This window comes from Petaurus breviceps, unplaced genomic scaffold, assembly GCF_028583685.1.
Source record: "Petaurus breviceps papuanus isolate PSGF00001 unplaced genomic scaffold, PetGlider_PUasm1.0 185, whole genome shotgun sequence".
Classification (NCBI taxonomy): Eukaryota; Metazoa; Chordata; class Mammalia; order Diprotodontia; family Petauridae; genus Petaurus; species Petaurus breviceps.
The window spans coordinates 29,047,163-29,061,433 of record NW_027185797.1 but is presented as its reverse complement, the minus strand read 5'-3'; the positions used below and the strand labels follow the sequence as shown (position 1 = coordinate 29,061,433).

Here is a 14,271-nt window from a genome sequence, read left to right as displayed (position 1 = left end):
TTTCTTTCTTTCTTTCTTTCTTTCTTTCTTTCTTTCTTTCTTTCCTTTTAGTTTACAAGATTCATTACCACAATTCTTTGAGTTTCAAATTTTTTCCTTCTTCCCCCCCCACCATGGCAGCATACAATCAAGTATAGTATCTGCAAATACTTTCACATGAGGCATTAGTCAGGTTATAAAGAAGGACTGTAACAGATGGAATGAAGAATGGGAAAGAGGAAACAAAACCAAACAAGAGAACGAAAATTGCAGGTAGTTTGCTTCAATCTGGGTTCAATCACAGTTCTTTCTCTGGATGTAAACATCTCTCTACATCATGAGTCTTTTGGGTTTGACTTATGTCTCTGGATTGCTGAGAAGAGTGCAGTTTATCAAAGCTGGTCATCACACATCCATTGTGTCTGTAATGGTGTACAAATTCCTCCTGGCCCTGCTCTTCTCACTCAGCATCAGTTCGTATAAGCCTCTCCAGCTAAATATGAAGTCCATCTGCTCCTCATTTCTTATTGCACAATAATATTCCATAACATGAATATACCACAACTTGTTCAGCCATTCCTCTATTGATGGGCACCCCCTTAATTTCCAATTCTTTGTTACCACAAAAAGAGCTGCTATAAATATTTTTGTACATATGGGTCTTTTTCCCATTTCTATGATCTCTTTTGGATAGAACCCTAGAATTGGTATTGCTGGGTCAAAGGGTATGAAACTATAACCCTTTGGGTATAATTCCAGATTGCTTTCCAGGATGGTTGGATCAGTTCATAACTCCACCAGCAATGCATTAAAGTGTTCCAATTTGTCCACATCCTCTCCAGCATTTGTCATTTTCCTGTTTTGTCATCTTAGCCAATCTGATTGGTGAGATGTGGTACTTCAGAGTTGTTTTGATTCCACTTTTTTTTATCTACAAAATGGAGGGATCATTTCCCTTGATCATTTCTGAGGTGCCATCTAGATCTAATATCTAATATCTCTTCTGGGATGCCCAGAAGTAGAGGAATGGATTAGATGCAGAGGGACGATATCTGGACAGGACCAGTGACTTCCTTGTAGAACAACGGGGAAGTTGGAAATCCCTTTTCTCTGTCCTTATCCCTGTTGACCTCTCTCTAGCATTTGACATTGGTGGCCATGGTTTCCATGATACAAGGCTTTCTTAGTGCTCTTCCTATCTCCCCAGCATCTCTTTCTAGTTCCCCCTTCCCTGGTTCCTCTGGGGTATCTCTAAGGCTCTATTCTCTTCTTCCTTTTCCACACTTTCTCTTTGGTAATCTCAGCTAGACCCATAAACTTCAGGCACCCTCCCTATGCACATGAGATTCAAATTCATATGCTTAGCACCAACTCCTCCTTGGAGTTCTTGTCCCAAATTTCTAAATGTCTATAGGACATTTCCTTCTGAAGGCCCAGCCTCCAACTCAATATGCCACCCATGGAGCTCGTGGTCTAATGGACTTGGACTAATTTTGGCTCCTCACTAAATGTGTAACCTTGAGCTATCAGTCAGTTGACTCATTTAATATGTAAATTCATTAGCCAACCCTATTTCTACAGATTTATTTCATAACTCAGTTTGACTGGGTAAACAATTTGATCTTTCAAAGACTGGGTTTCTTCTTCTGTAAATGGCAGTAATAATGCATACACTCACAGGACTATGGGGGGGTGGAAGGTACTTTTTTCAGATTCCATGGACATGGGAGTTATTAAGCTCCCAGAAGACCCTCTCCATTTCCTAACTTTGGTATGCAGAGGGAAGATATCTGGACAGGACCAGTGACTTCCAACAAACTGACAATCTGAATGGGTGGGAAGAGTCTTCACACTGAGAGTCTCCCACATTAATGAAATCATAGGTTGGGGCTTTTTTCTACCTCTCTCTCCTCCCAAACAATGATGCTTTCGTTTGTGTTAGAGGTTTCTGAGCTGACGAGAAAAATCATTCTCACTGTCTCCAGCAACAGGCTTCTCTCCAGGGTGACCTTTGACTTAACTAGGAGGATTATAGGTGCAACAAGGTCAAATGTCGAAATTTCCCATGGATCCTGCACAGGTGTTTCTGGAGGCTTGCTTCAAACAGAGAAACAATGATTTTTAAAAGCCCCAAACCTTCTTCCATTCTGACTCTAGCATTTCCCCTTTTCTTAATTAATTAATCTCTTAGGCTTGGTGATTAAGTGAATTGGGAGAGGAAGGAGTTTGGTTGACCCAGAGTTATATAAATTCACCGAGTGTGGGTAAGAGCAGAACCCAGGGTATGTTTATTGGAAGCACAGGGAGGTTATTTCTACCCTTTCTTAAACAGGTCCTGTGGTTTGTGATTCCTGGCACCAAGGGCTGTGAGACGTGCTGGTTCTGGATAATTTATAGAAAGTCACCTAAGCTGTCTCTTGTTTTTGATGGCTTTGTGGTCTGGCCCACATGGGGCATGGAGGGAGACAGCTTCCTGCAGGGAGCTCTGGGAAGGAATCAGGTTTTCCTTCCTGTCTCTTTGTGGCCAGCTCATCCAGATGCTCAGACCAAGGCACTAATAAGGCCAAGAAGGACTCCCCTGGTCTTATGTAGCAACCTTGTCAGCTCGGCTGCCAGTTACAGGTGTGGGATGGAGCAGAGGGGATCCTCCTGCTCTTTTGGAGAGTACCATCCAGGACTGCTGAGAAGGGGCTGGGGCATCAGCTTTCTATCTGCAAAGCAGAAAGTAAATTGTGGCCCTGTCACTTCCTGAACAGATCCTTGGGGGTGGAACCAGATTAAAGTCCAAACAATTTTCTTGTTACTAATTACAATTGGCAAATTGTTGCTATAATATAGACTTGCCGTTTTTATTCAGAAAATAATTACTAATGCAATATTTCTCTATTTCCCTATTCATTCATTCATTCATGTATGTAGCTATGTAAATATGTACATCTACCTATCTATTAGGTGTGTATTATATATTAGTCACTGTGTTGAGTGCTGGGCATAGAAAGACAAAAATGAGCAAGGAATACCCATCCTAAGACTGGAGTTTTTAAGACTGAATCTGAATTTGAACTCTGTCTCTGTCTTTCTCCGTCCTTGTCTCTCCTTCCCTCTCTGTCTCTTTCTCTCTCCCCTCTCTGTGTCTCTGTCAGTATATCTGTCTCTCTCTTTCCCTGTCTCTCCTTCCCTCCTTCTCTCTCTCTATGTCTCTCTCTCCCATCTCTCTGTGTCTCTGTCAATCTCTCCCTGTCTCTGTTTCTCTGTCTCCTCCCCTTTTTCTCTTTGCCACCTGCCATCTTTTCAGATATGTCTTATAGGACAATTGAGGAGATAGCACTCAAAACCCTTATTAGCAATTCCTCTTCTCCTTGCTCATGATCAAACCTTTATGGAGTGCTTCCTGTATACACAGAATGTGCCTTCTAGTTGGACAGAAGCCATTTGGACCACATGGCACTCCTCTCCGTGCCCTGTGCGCTGGCTGGCTGTCTTCCTCTCTCTTGGAGTGGAGTGTGTCCTCACCTCTGCCTCCCCCTCCCTGGCTTCCTTCAAGACAGCTCGTATCTCACCTTTTTTTCCCCCAAGATCATTTTATTAACAAAAAGTGCAAACTGTTTTGAACAAGAACCATGAATGATAACACTTAACACCAAAGAAATCAGAAACAAAAAAGCAATTTTCATTAGTTAAGACATAGGCAGATTAAAAGTCTTCCCTTCGAACATTTATATACAGTTATTTATCCTTTTCAGTAGCCTCTCACTTAATTTTCAATGTAGTTTTCACAGTCAATGTAGCAGCTCAAATACAAATGCCATTTCTCAAGGATAAGTTTGGCAATTACTTTCTCCCCAACTTGGTCCAAAAATGAGAGAAGGAAGAAAACTCTACACTAGGTTTAGAAGCTTTCATCTGAATCACTAACATTTTTGAACTTTTCAATCTATAGAAAATTAAATTAAATTAATAAGAAGAATGAGGGTCAGGGAGACCCCTTCAATATCTGCTAACCATGGTGAGACAAAAGAAATTGAATTTCCTGAATATTCTGATGAGAGCAGCACTTAAAAGAGGAGGAACCATGAATAGAACCTTCTCTAAGAGTAGAGAGTTCGAAGAGCAGATTCTTCTCAAATTTGCCTAATTCTCCAAGAGATTAAAAATGGCCTGTGGATGAAGTTGCACAATGGAATCATTTTGCCCAACTAAATTGGGGCACCTCCATTTTCAGATGAGCTCAATGAGTTCCTGTCAGTCAATGTGCCCCATCAGAGGCTGGTTAGGGTTTTTCTACTTATTCACAGAAAGAGTCTACTGTACAAAATCTATTCTGAAGTAATGTTTTCTTGGTCACTAAATAACAGGCATAAATAAATTGCTGATTAAATGCCATCAGTAGGAAGGTGGCCATCTAAGCTCAACACTAAGTAGGTTAATGAGTGCATGCACCTAACAAGTTAGGAAGATAGAAGTAAATTTCTGGCAATTTATCTCCTTTCAGTTGTAGAAAAATTGCCTTTTGTGAATGCAGGTTATTTATTATTGTCTGGAACTACTCTATTATTGTGCTGCACATAGAACTCTTCTGATACTGACTCTTTTCTCCAGTGTGCACTCAATCCACAACCTTCCATCACGGTTTCAGGAATCATATTGCAGGTGGAGAGTGGCAGCAAACAAAGGTCACATGTGATCGTTCCTGGCTCTAATGGGAAACTCAGCCACCACCTACTGCAAATTTCAGGGTAATGTTAACTCAAAGCCAATGGCCTCGGTTTGGCAGTTACCTTCCACTGCTCTCACCAGTGGTGAAACTGAGGTCTTCAGGGCCTATTTGATCACCTTCAGGAAAACTGGAACATGTATCTCCCTCTGAGGGCTGACCCAGGAAGGAGTCATTAAATCCACCCAAAGGAGCGTTCTCTTCCTGGTCTTCATTTTCAGTGTCACACTCCACATCACTATCATTGCTCATTCCTGGTAGGAGCCTAAGAACATGCTTCTGACAGAGAACTTCTTCAGGCATAACTGAAGCCCCTTCTGGAAGTATGGCCTGTAACTCCCCAGTTTCAGAATTTTTTTCCATATCAGTGATTGGGGTCCCTTCTATGTGACATCCTTTAGCATTAGACCCCAGTGTAACCATTTTTTTTGTCTTCTCCATAACGGATAAGCCATTTAAATCTGCAACAATTAGAACATCTGGATCCAAAACTTCACACTGTCTTCTGTTTTGGGCAGTACCTCACAAATGTTTCCATCAGTCAAAGCCCGGGGTGGGCTATGTCTGTTACCAGATTGTGAGCTTCCAGGGCACCCTTCAGAGGAAGCCGGACACCTCCCTTTGGCCGATGATTGCTTTCCCCACAATCCACTGCTCTTCTTAGAGAAAAACTTCCAGCTGTCCCCGATCAGGTAGGTTTAGGAGAACTACTTTTCTTATTTGTGGAGTTCCTGATGTAACAACTTGTAACTCAAGACTTTGTCAGAAGTTCCATTCCTAGATCTTGTAATTTGCCACAGCTTTCTGTTGTACAGATAGCCGAAGACCCCTGATCAGCAGAAAAAGTGTTGGACTGGACATCACAGGACTCCGCATTGCTGAATCTTACTTCCCATAGTTGGTTTTTTACATCAGACACCTTGCTTCTCACTTCAGCTGTTTGTGTTCAAGGCTGGAGGCACTCTCCACACTGCCTGCTGTCCCCTCTGATCTTTATCTGTTTGGGCAGATGGGGCTGTGGCCTGTAGCAGTGAAGCAGGAGGAGGAGACTATAAGCCCCATAAATTGTCCATACTGCTCCAGTCCTCAAGGTCCAACAAATGTATTAAAATTAGGGATCGATATCTAATAAACGACTCCTAGCTGCAGACCCTGTATTTCCAGCTCGCCTAGAAGCTCTGCGGCTTGCATTTGCATAACCATGGTTCCTGCCTGAAGCTTCGGCAGCGGCTGTATCTTCCATGAGTTCTCCCTCTTCTGATTTCATGTTATTACTATATTCCACGTCATTCTCGTCAGACATAGTTTCTTCATCAAGATCATTTTCTTCAGTATTACTAGATGCTGTGGAGCTGGCAGAAGAACTGCTATCATTTAAATGGTTTACTTCATCTTGTCCAATAAGATCTGTATCCAGATCTCCATCTAAAAGCTCATGGTTATAATCTTCGTGTGGGATCTTTTCTTCATCCTCTTTCACTTCTCTTACTGAAGTTGTAGCAGGCACACCCTCGAGAAGCAATTTCCAACTCGATCCTGCTTTTTTAGCTCTCATCTCAAGATCGTCACCATTTTGAGCCCTAAGGTGAGTGTCTGGTGGTGACATGCCTCTTGATTTGGGGGACTGGGAAAGTTCAATGGTAAATCTCTCTTTAAGATTACTAATTTGTTGGATACAGCTAGTTTGGGCAGTCTCTAACTGAGTAATATACTAATGTTGGTCCTGGCATTTTGGGAAGAAAGTTGGTGAGCGCACTCGGACTTAAAATTACTGCAACATTTTGTCGGTTCAAGTAGCCGACATTTGAAAGTAAGTCCAAAGGAAAAAATCTATTATAACCCCAGCATTCTCCAACTTCAAAATCAGATGCAAATTCTCGAATGATATTCTTGGCAGGATCATAGGAGGACTGATGAACCACATCAACGCGGTACTCATATTTGGACGTTTCTGGCAATCCAGCTGAGAGTTCCAGGAACACAGAGAGATAATAACCACGCACAACTCCATTTCCATCTGGGTAAACCTTCAGCCTCCAGCAAAGCCCTGAAACTTGAAGAGGTGGACTATACGAAGTTCTTTAAAACAAAAGTAGTTGAATCATAAGCTGACACTAATTCACTTGTAAAATTTGGCACTGGAGTTGCAACAAAGGATGCCATGGGCTTTCTCCGAACCTGCTGAAACATCATGCTTTTAGCGATTAATTCACTCTGACTACACGAAGGCACCTGATGTTCTGCCTCCTGGAGGTGAGATTCCAAAAGTTCTGTTTCTTTTGTGAGAGACGTTTTTTGACCCATTAAAGTTATGTTTATTCTTCAGCTGTGTATCTAAGCGTGCAATCACCACAGCATTTCTAATTTCTCGAGCACGTTCATCCTTTGCACTTCGTACTGCCTCTACATTTCTTTCCACTTCTTGAATCAAGCTTATTAATTCCATGAGTCTTCGAAGAAGTTTTGCTACCTCTTCATTCACTTTAGTGACACAGTTGCTCATAAATTTCCGCCAAAGATTTAAAAGTGTGTCCACCATGAATTCCTCCCCAAAGTGCACGCTGATGGCAGATACAACATTTCTTACAAGTCCAGCAGAACACACTAAGCTTTTCATGGTGATTTTCACATTTGTCCTTTGCATTTTCTTCATGCTCGGTGAGACTGCAGAGTTGAAGCGTCTCAAGCTGCTGGGTGACCTCTTTCTGCCCAAAGACAGTTTACCAGTTCTCGGAGCTGGAGGGGAGCACCACAATGGGGACACTGAGCTCTTTGTTCTGTCTGCCAAGGCGAATGCGGCTGAAGCAACAAAGCTTGGAGCCATGTGGACATAGACGTGCATCACGCAACTTCTCCATACAAATGAAACATCGGACAAGCTCAGCAATGCTACTCCACACGCTCTGCTCATCCATTGCTTCCAGCTCTCGCCAGGCCCCGCAGCATCCCTCCACCAGGTATCGGAACCAGGTGGCCAGGTCCGGCTGGCCAGAGAACAGCACGATGCTCGGGGAAGGGGTCACGGGTCTCGGGTGTACCCGGTCCCACCTCGGCGCCCCGTCGCTCCTGCCTCCAGGCCGCCCAAGCCCATTTCGCCGTTTTTATCCGTGCGCACGCCAGGATCGGCCCGGTCCAGCCGGCGAGCCCGAGCCGGGGGGGGGGGGGGGGGGGGGGGGGGGGGGGGGGGGGGGAGGGGGCGGGGGCCGGGGGGGGGGGCCCCCCCCCGGGCGGTGGTGGTGGGCGGGGGCGGCCGGCTGGACCGGGCCGATCCTGGCGTGCGCACGGATAAAAACGGCGAAATGGGCTTGGGCGGCGGGCAGGCTGGAGAGCAAGTGCCCAAGTGCCCAAGAGCGAGCCCCCCGGCGGCTCGTGACAGAGGGAACGGCTCTACCCCAGCTAAGTGGCGTCGCGGGGCTAGGAGAGGGGAGTACCGGCACAGCAACGGTAACCAGCGCAGCCGGTGGCTAGGGGGGCGGCGGCAGCGGGAGGAAGCAACGCACCTGCGCAGGAGGCCTCCGAAGGACAGGAAAAACGCGCTCTTTGAGACGGCTGAGCACGAGGCCGTCCCGCGTATGCGGCAGTGCCGTGCGCCCTCCGCAGAGGCCTGTAGCGGCTGTCTGGGAGCGGGACAGCGGTTGGCTCGGAGAGGGGAGGGTCCTGGCATCGTATCTTCTTACTGTAAACATCGGGTACAGACATTAGACTGTGAGCTCCTCGTGGCCAGGGACTGCATTCTCTGCTTTCTTTGTATCTCCAGAGTTTAGCACAGTGACCGCTTCATAAATACTTGTCAATGACTGACTGATAATAGGCAGTTAATAGCTGCGCAGAACACTGGGCCTGGAGTCAGAAATCCTGAGTTCTGTGACCTTGGACACTTACTGACTGTGTGACCCTGGGCAAGTCACTTCACCCTCTTTGTCTGTTTCCTTCTCTGTAAAATGAGGATAAGAGCACCTACCTCCCATAGGCGTTGTGAGGGTCAAATGAGATAATTGTAAAGGACTTAGCAGTACCTGGCACTTAGTAGGTGGTATGGACGTTCTAGGTGGTATTGTTATTATTGTTAATATTGACTTAGCTTTCCATCAAACTCTGTAGGAATTGTTCATTTTCTGGATTTGCATTCACTGTGCTTGACAAATAGTCAGTATTTAATAAATGCTTATTGACTGGTTGACTTGATAAATGAGTGCTAACCTCTGTGGGTGTCTATGCTTCTCAAAGACTTGAAGAGCTCAAAGATCGCTCCAGGTCTGCTGCTCTGGGGTGAAGCCCTGATGGCCCTGGCCTTTTACAACCCTATAACTGCTTCTGGGAGAGAAAGAGGACCAAGATTGGGCTCAGCAAGCAGAGAGTGAGGAGAGAATAAAGCAAAATTGCCACAGAAATAAGTAAATCTTCATTGTTGTAAATAAGAGAACCATAGCGTTGCTGTCATTGTTTTATGACAATAAAATAAAACGGGAGAAAAAGACAAGTTATTGCTTATTAAGCAGCTTCTGGCCCAGCCCATGCTCCCTGATGGGGCTCCGTCCCAACAGGAACCTGTGGCAATGGGGGTGTCCACTGGAGACCCCCCAGCCCCTGCCATTCGGTGCTGTACATACCCCTCCCACCCCCAGTCCCCCCAAGGCCAACAGAGATGGAGATGGAAAGGGGCTTTGGGAGCTTTCTGTGGCCACTTCAGATGAGCCCACCCTGGGGGGGAGGCGCTGGCGGGATATATCTCCCTGCATCGGAGGATAGGCTGGCCCTCCAAGCTCCCAGGCTTTCCTTCCTCCCTGGCTCAGCTTGCTGGAGGGCGCTGAATCTTGGCCTGACATTTCCTCCATCACAACCCACTTGCTAATTGATTTCATGCAGTGTGATAATGATAGCTAATATTTCCATAGCACCTACAATGTGCCAGGAATTATGCTACACTCTGGGGATACACAGAAAGGTGAAAGACCTGCCCTCAAGAAGCTTACAGTCTAATGGGGAGACAACATGTAAAAAGGATGCAGTGCTCAAACCACTGAGCTGCCTCAGAACAGGACCAGGATCTAGACGGGCCCTTCTACTTACTATTTGTGAGAACTGGAGCAACCCCTTTACCTTGGCGTGCCTCCGTTTCCTAAAACACAGATTATATGGCATTTTAAGCACTTCATCATGTGGTTCCAACCTAGCTTTGCAGGCTGGCTGCACATCACACCCCTTATGTGTTGTTGAATCTTCCAGACAAACGGAATGTACGCATTTGGGAAAACCAGATAATTTGTATTTCTCCTCAGGGTCCACTAGTAACACCCCTAAGGCAGCCATGACTGGCAACAGCGTTTATGTAGAAAGCCAAGAGCTGACCAGATGCAATGAAGAAAGGCAGATTCAAGCTCAACAAATACCCAGCAGAAAAGCCACACCCTGTCTAAGGACACATCTTTGGGCTTCTAGAAAAACTACTTGCAAGTGTTAAGTTATTCCTTTAAATTTGTGATCTCTAAGGTGGAGTCCATCCCCTCTCAGACTCCCTATGTACTTGTACGAGGGCATTTTGTACCAACTGTTATTACCGTGCTACCATCTAAAAGTTGACTGGTTGACTAATTAGCATAAACTGTTAAACATGGAGGGAGCACACCACTGGGGGTTTATAAGCTAAAGCATAGAAAAAACAACCACCCAGCCCCTCAGGGCTACTCCTAGAGCTGCCCTGTGAGACTCAACCTGTCTGTGTGAATGGAGCTCAGGGGCTTGGTGGTGTGGACCTAGCTCCTTAACTGAGGACACTACTTTGTGGGTTCTTTGTATTGTGGCTCCTAGCACAGTAACTTGTGTATAGAAACTTTTTAAATGTTGAATTGTATTCTTCATTTATAAAATGAGATATTTAAACTCAAAGCTTTCTAAGGTCCCTCCTTACTCTACATCTGTGGTTTTAAATATGGCCCTGACTGGGGAGAGAGATGTTGCTACGTCCTCAAGTACAAGGTCAGTGGGTTAATCAGAAACCCAAAATGAGCACGGAAATGCCTATCGCTGTTAGGAGCTAGGTTAATGTCCAGGTTCAACAGCCTCAAATTGATGTCAGTGACCAAGCCAGCCAGCTGGTGACCTTGATCTGCCCTTGGCACACTCTTCTGAGTTCAAATTCCTTCCCTCTTCACCCTGTGACTGTCAGCTGGTTATTCAGAGATGCCTGCCAAGCTCTGATGGCTGCCAAGGGCAAGGGTGCAAGACTGATGGATGGCTGTCCTTGGCTTCTTCTAGGCTATAATCTGATTTCATGAGGAGATGCTCTCCAGAACTGGGGGTCTCCCTTTTTGTCGATTATTTGTTAACTATTTCTTAATGGACTTCTCCATTTCTGGATGCCACTCGGCACTGTCCCATGGGGGCTGCTATCGCCCCATCTGCCCTGCCACCCGTTTTCAGTCTGGGCGCTGCACATGCCTTCTAGACTCTCCAGTACTAACACACTAGGATCAATTTTCCAGTGGCAGCTTGGAAATAATCACAGAAAATGTATATTAATACCGGGATCTATTGTGAATCTGTCCTTAAACAAACAAATGGGCCACTTTAAAATATTACCGCTATAAATGACCACGACAGGAGCACTGTGCGTATCATAAAAAATAACTATTAAAGAGAAGCTGCTGAATTACTAGAGTAATAAACCAGATGTGATTATTATCATTTAACACGGTCATTGAATACCATGAATCCCTGAAGCCATTAAAATATTTATGATTAAACATTTGCTATTCCTTATAACAGAACATAGAGTTGGGTACTAAAAAACGGTTAAAATATTATTCCGCCTAATATATGCCAATCTGATAATAGAGGTCAGCTCACACCGCCTGAACCTTGCAAGAGAGGTGATAACAGCTGGGTCCTCCCAATTTGCTTATCCCAGGGCTCTGGCTCAGGATGACGTTCTGTACTCCTGTGAGGTCACCAGGCAATAAGGGGGACTATTTGTAAAGTATTTTGGAGTCCAGAAAGAGTTTTGCAGACATGGTCTCATAGGAGTCTCTCAACAACCTTGAGAAGGAGAAGTAAAAAGCATCACTGTCCTCATTTTACTGAGGAGGAAACTGAGGCTCAGTAAAAGGACACGATTTTCTTCTGGTCACCTGAGTAACCTTATGAATGAGTCACACCCATGAGTATTAGAGGGAGGATTTGAACCTGGTCTTCCTGAAGATTGATTGTTTTGTCATTGTTGAGTCAATTGGCCATGTCTGACTCTTTATGATCTCATTTGAGGTTTTCTTGGCAGAGATCCTGGATTGTTTTGCTATTTCCTTTTCCAGCTCATTTTTTCAGATGAGGAATATATACCATTCACATATGCATGTATGTTACACAAACATATATCATATACATACATGCATATTTACAGATATATGTGTGTAAAATACTTATCTGTACACAGGTCATTTCCCTTGATAGAAAACCTGGGTTAGAATCCCACTTTTACCATTTGCTACCTGTATGACCTTGGATAAATCACTTCTCTGGGCTTCAGTTTCCTTATTTGTAAAATGAGAAGGTTGAACCAAGTCATCTCTTAAAATTCCTTTTAGCATTTTAAATATGGAATCTTTTGACTTCCAAGGACAATCAGAAAAGGTCCAGATGGGGATGGGAAGAGGACTCTGCCTCTGAGGCACACTCTGACCCTAGAACTGGGGTCCTTTAACTCAGAAGGAAAATCCTTAAAAGGTACAAAGAGACTCTCGGCACTGCCTTCATCAGGAGGCCCTTTGTGGGGCCTTTGAAGCTCTGGACCCAGGATCTTTGCTGCCTCCTGAGGTTGCACTACTTGATGGCCATCAAAGGGCAGTTATTGGGTACATTGAGTGTGATCTGTGGACCTGTGATTTGTGAGGGGGGAGCTGTCCAGTCTACTCTATGTTGTGGGTAGGGGAAGAATGGAGGTGGCCAGTGAATTCAGTGACTCTCTTACTAGGGGCATGACCAAAACAGCTGCCATTCCATCCGGGCACTTTTTGATTGGTTCAGAATGCACCAATGAGATTTTGCCCTGAGAACCCAAGTGTGAGATGTCTCAATCACTTAGTTAGGAAGATATAACTGACCACAAGGGGAACAGAAGCAGTAGCTCCTGGGGTGGGGCAAGGACTCTGGAAAGACAGGCTAATCCTGGGAGAACTTTAGCACAGGATAACTTGGAAGTTTTAGGTAGATTCCAGTCATATACACTTCTCATCACCTTAGTCTGGTGCACAGTTTCTAAGTTTCTGTATTTTCTCTTTTCTGTTGTAAAAAGACCCTAGAAAAATGTCATCTTGTGGATGATCCAAGAATGATCCAAGGCAACATTGACCAGAAGGTTCAGAGATGGTCAGGGCAGAGTCAGGGAGGGAACAGGTAGAGATCATCTCTGAGACTGGAGGGGTCCCAGAGAGGTCAGGTAGGTCACAGTTTCAAGTTCAGTGATCAGAGGGGCTTGGTGAAGAACAAAAGGGGAGAAATTGGGGTGCTCCACATGAGAGGAGGAGCTGGTGTCTCAGGAAAACAGCTGGAAGGTTGGGGAGACCCACTGAACCTCCAAGCAGAGCCTGCAAGAGCCTCCAAGTCCGTTTTTCCATTTTTTCTAAATGCCCCAGATAGCAACTGGATAGAAGGTGGATAGAGAACCAGTGATCCTGCCTGTCTACTTCTGGGATGGGTCCAGGGTTTCAGCACATTTATAACTTGGTTGACTGGTTGTTGTTTAATAGAGTTCCAATAGAGGATGATGGCCTTGGTGGAAGGCCTCCCTCTTATCTCTGAACCTTGAAGGTCTTCCTAATGGCTGTTTTGATCCTGGGAACATCCTGGGAACAGAGATAAAGCTGTTCATTAGTCAGCACTGTGGCCTTAGTCTGATTTCACTGTTGACAAGAATGTCCTAATGTATCCCCAAATTTGGAAATACAGATTTGTGTTTATATGTTCCATAAATATGTGGGGAAGGGAAAGGGAGAAGGGGGATGCAAAGGTGAGGGAGGGGAGCATCCAATAGCTACAAAGGAATTTTTAAAAATCCAGGCATGTCTACTACATCTGTATGCCAAAGAGATCAAAAAGGGAAAAGAACCTATTTGTACAAAAATATTTATAACAGCTATTTTTGAGGTGGTAAAGAACTGGGAATTGAGGGAATGCCTATCCATTGTGGAATGACTGAATAAGTTGTGGTATATGATGGTGATGGAATAGTATTGTGCTACAAAAAATGATGAGCAAGATGATTTAAGAAAAACCTAGAAAGACTTACATGAACTGATACAGAGTGAAGTGAGCAGAGCCAGGAAAATATTGTATACAGTAACAGTAATATTGTACAGTGAACAACTGTAAATGACTTAGCTATTCTTAGTAACACAATGATCCAAAAAAATCCCAAAGGACTTGTGATGAAAAATGCTATCTGCCTCTAGAGAAAGAGCAGATGGCATCTCAATACAAACCAAAGCATATTATTTTCACTTTCTTTTCCTTCCTTCCTTCCTTCCTTCCTTCCTTCCTTCCTTCCTTCCTTCCTTCCTTCCTTCCTTCCTTCCTTCCTTCCTTCC

At 44.6% G+C, this 14,271-nt stretch overlaps 1 long non-coding RNA gene and 1 pseudogene across 1 annotated transcript in view; one reads left to right on the top strand and one right to left on the bottom strand.

The window, feature by feature from the left end:
* LOC138161771 (uncharacterized) overlaps positions 1-14,271 on the top strand; it is a 46,851-nt gene that overhangs the window by 16,517 nt on the left and 16,063 nt on the right. The window lies entirely within an intron of this gene.
* Positions 3,541-7,858, bottom strand: LOC138161770 (E3 ubiquitin-protein ligase TRIM37 pseudogene; annotated as a pseudogene).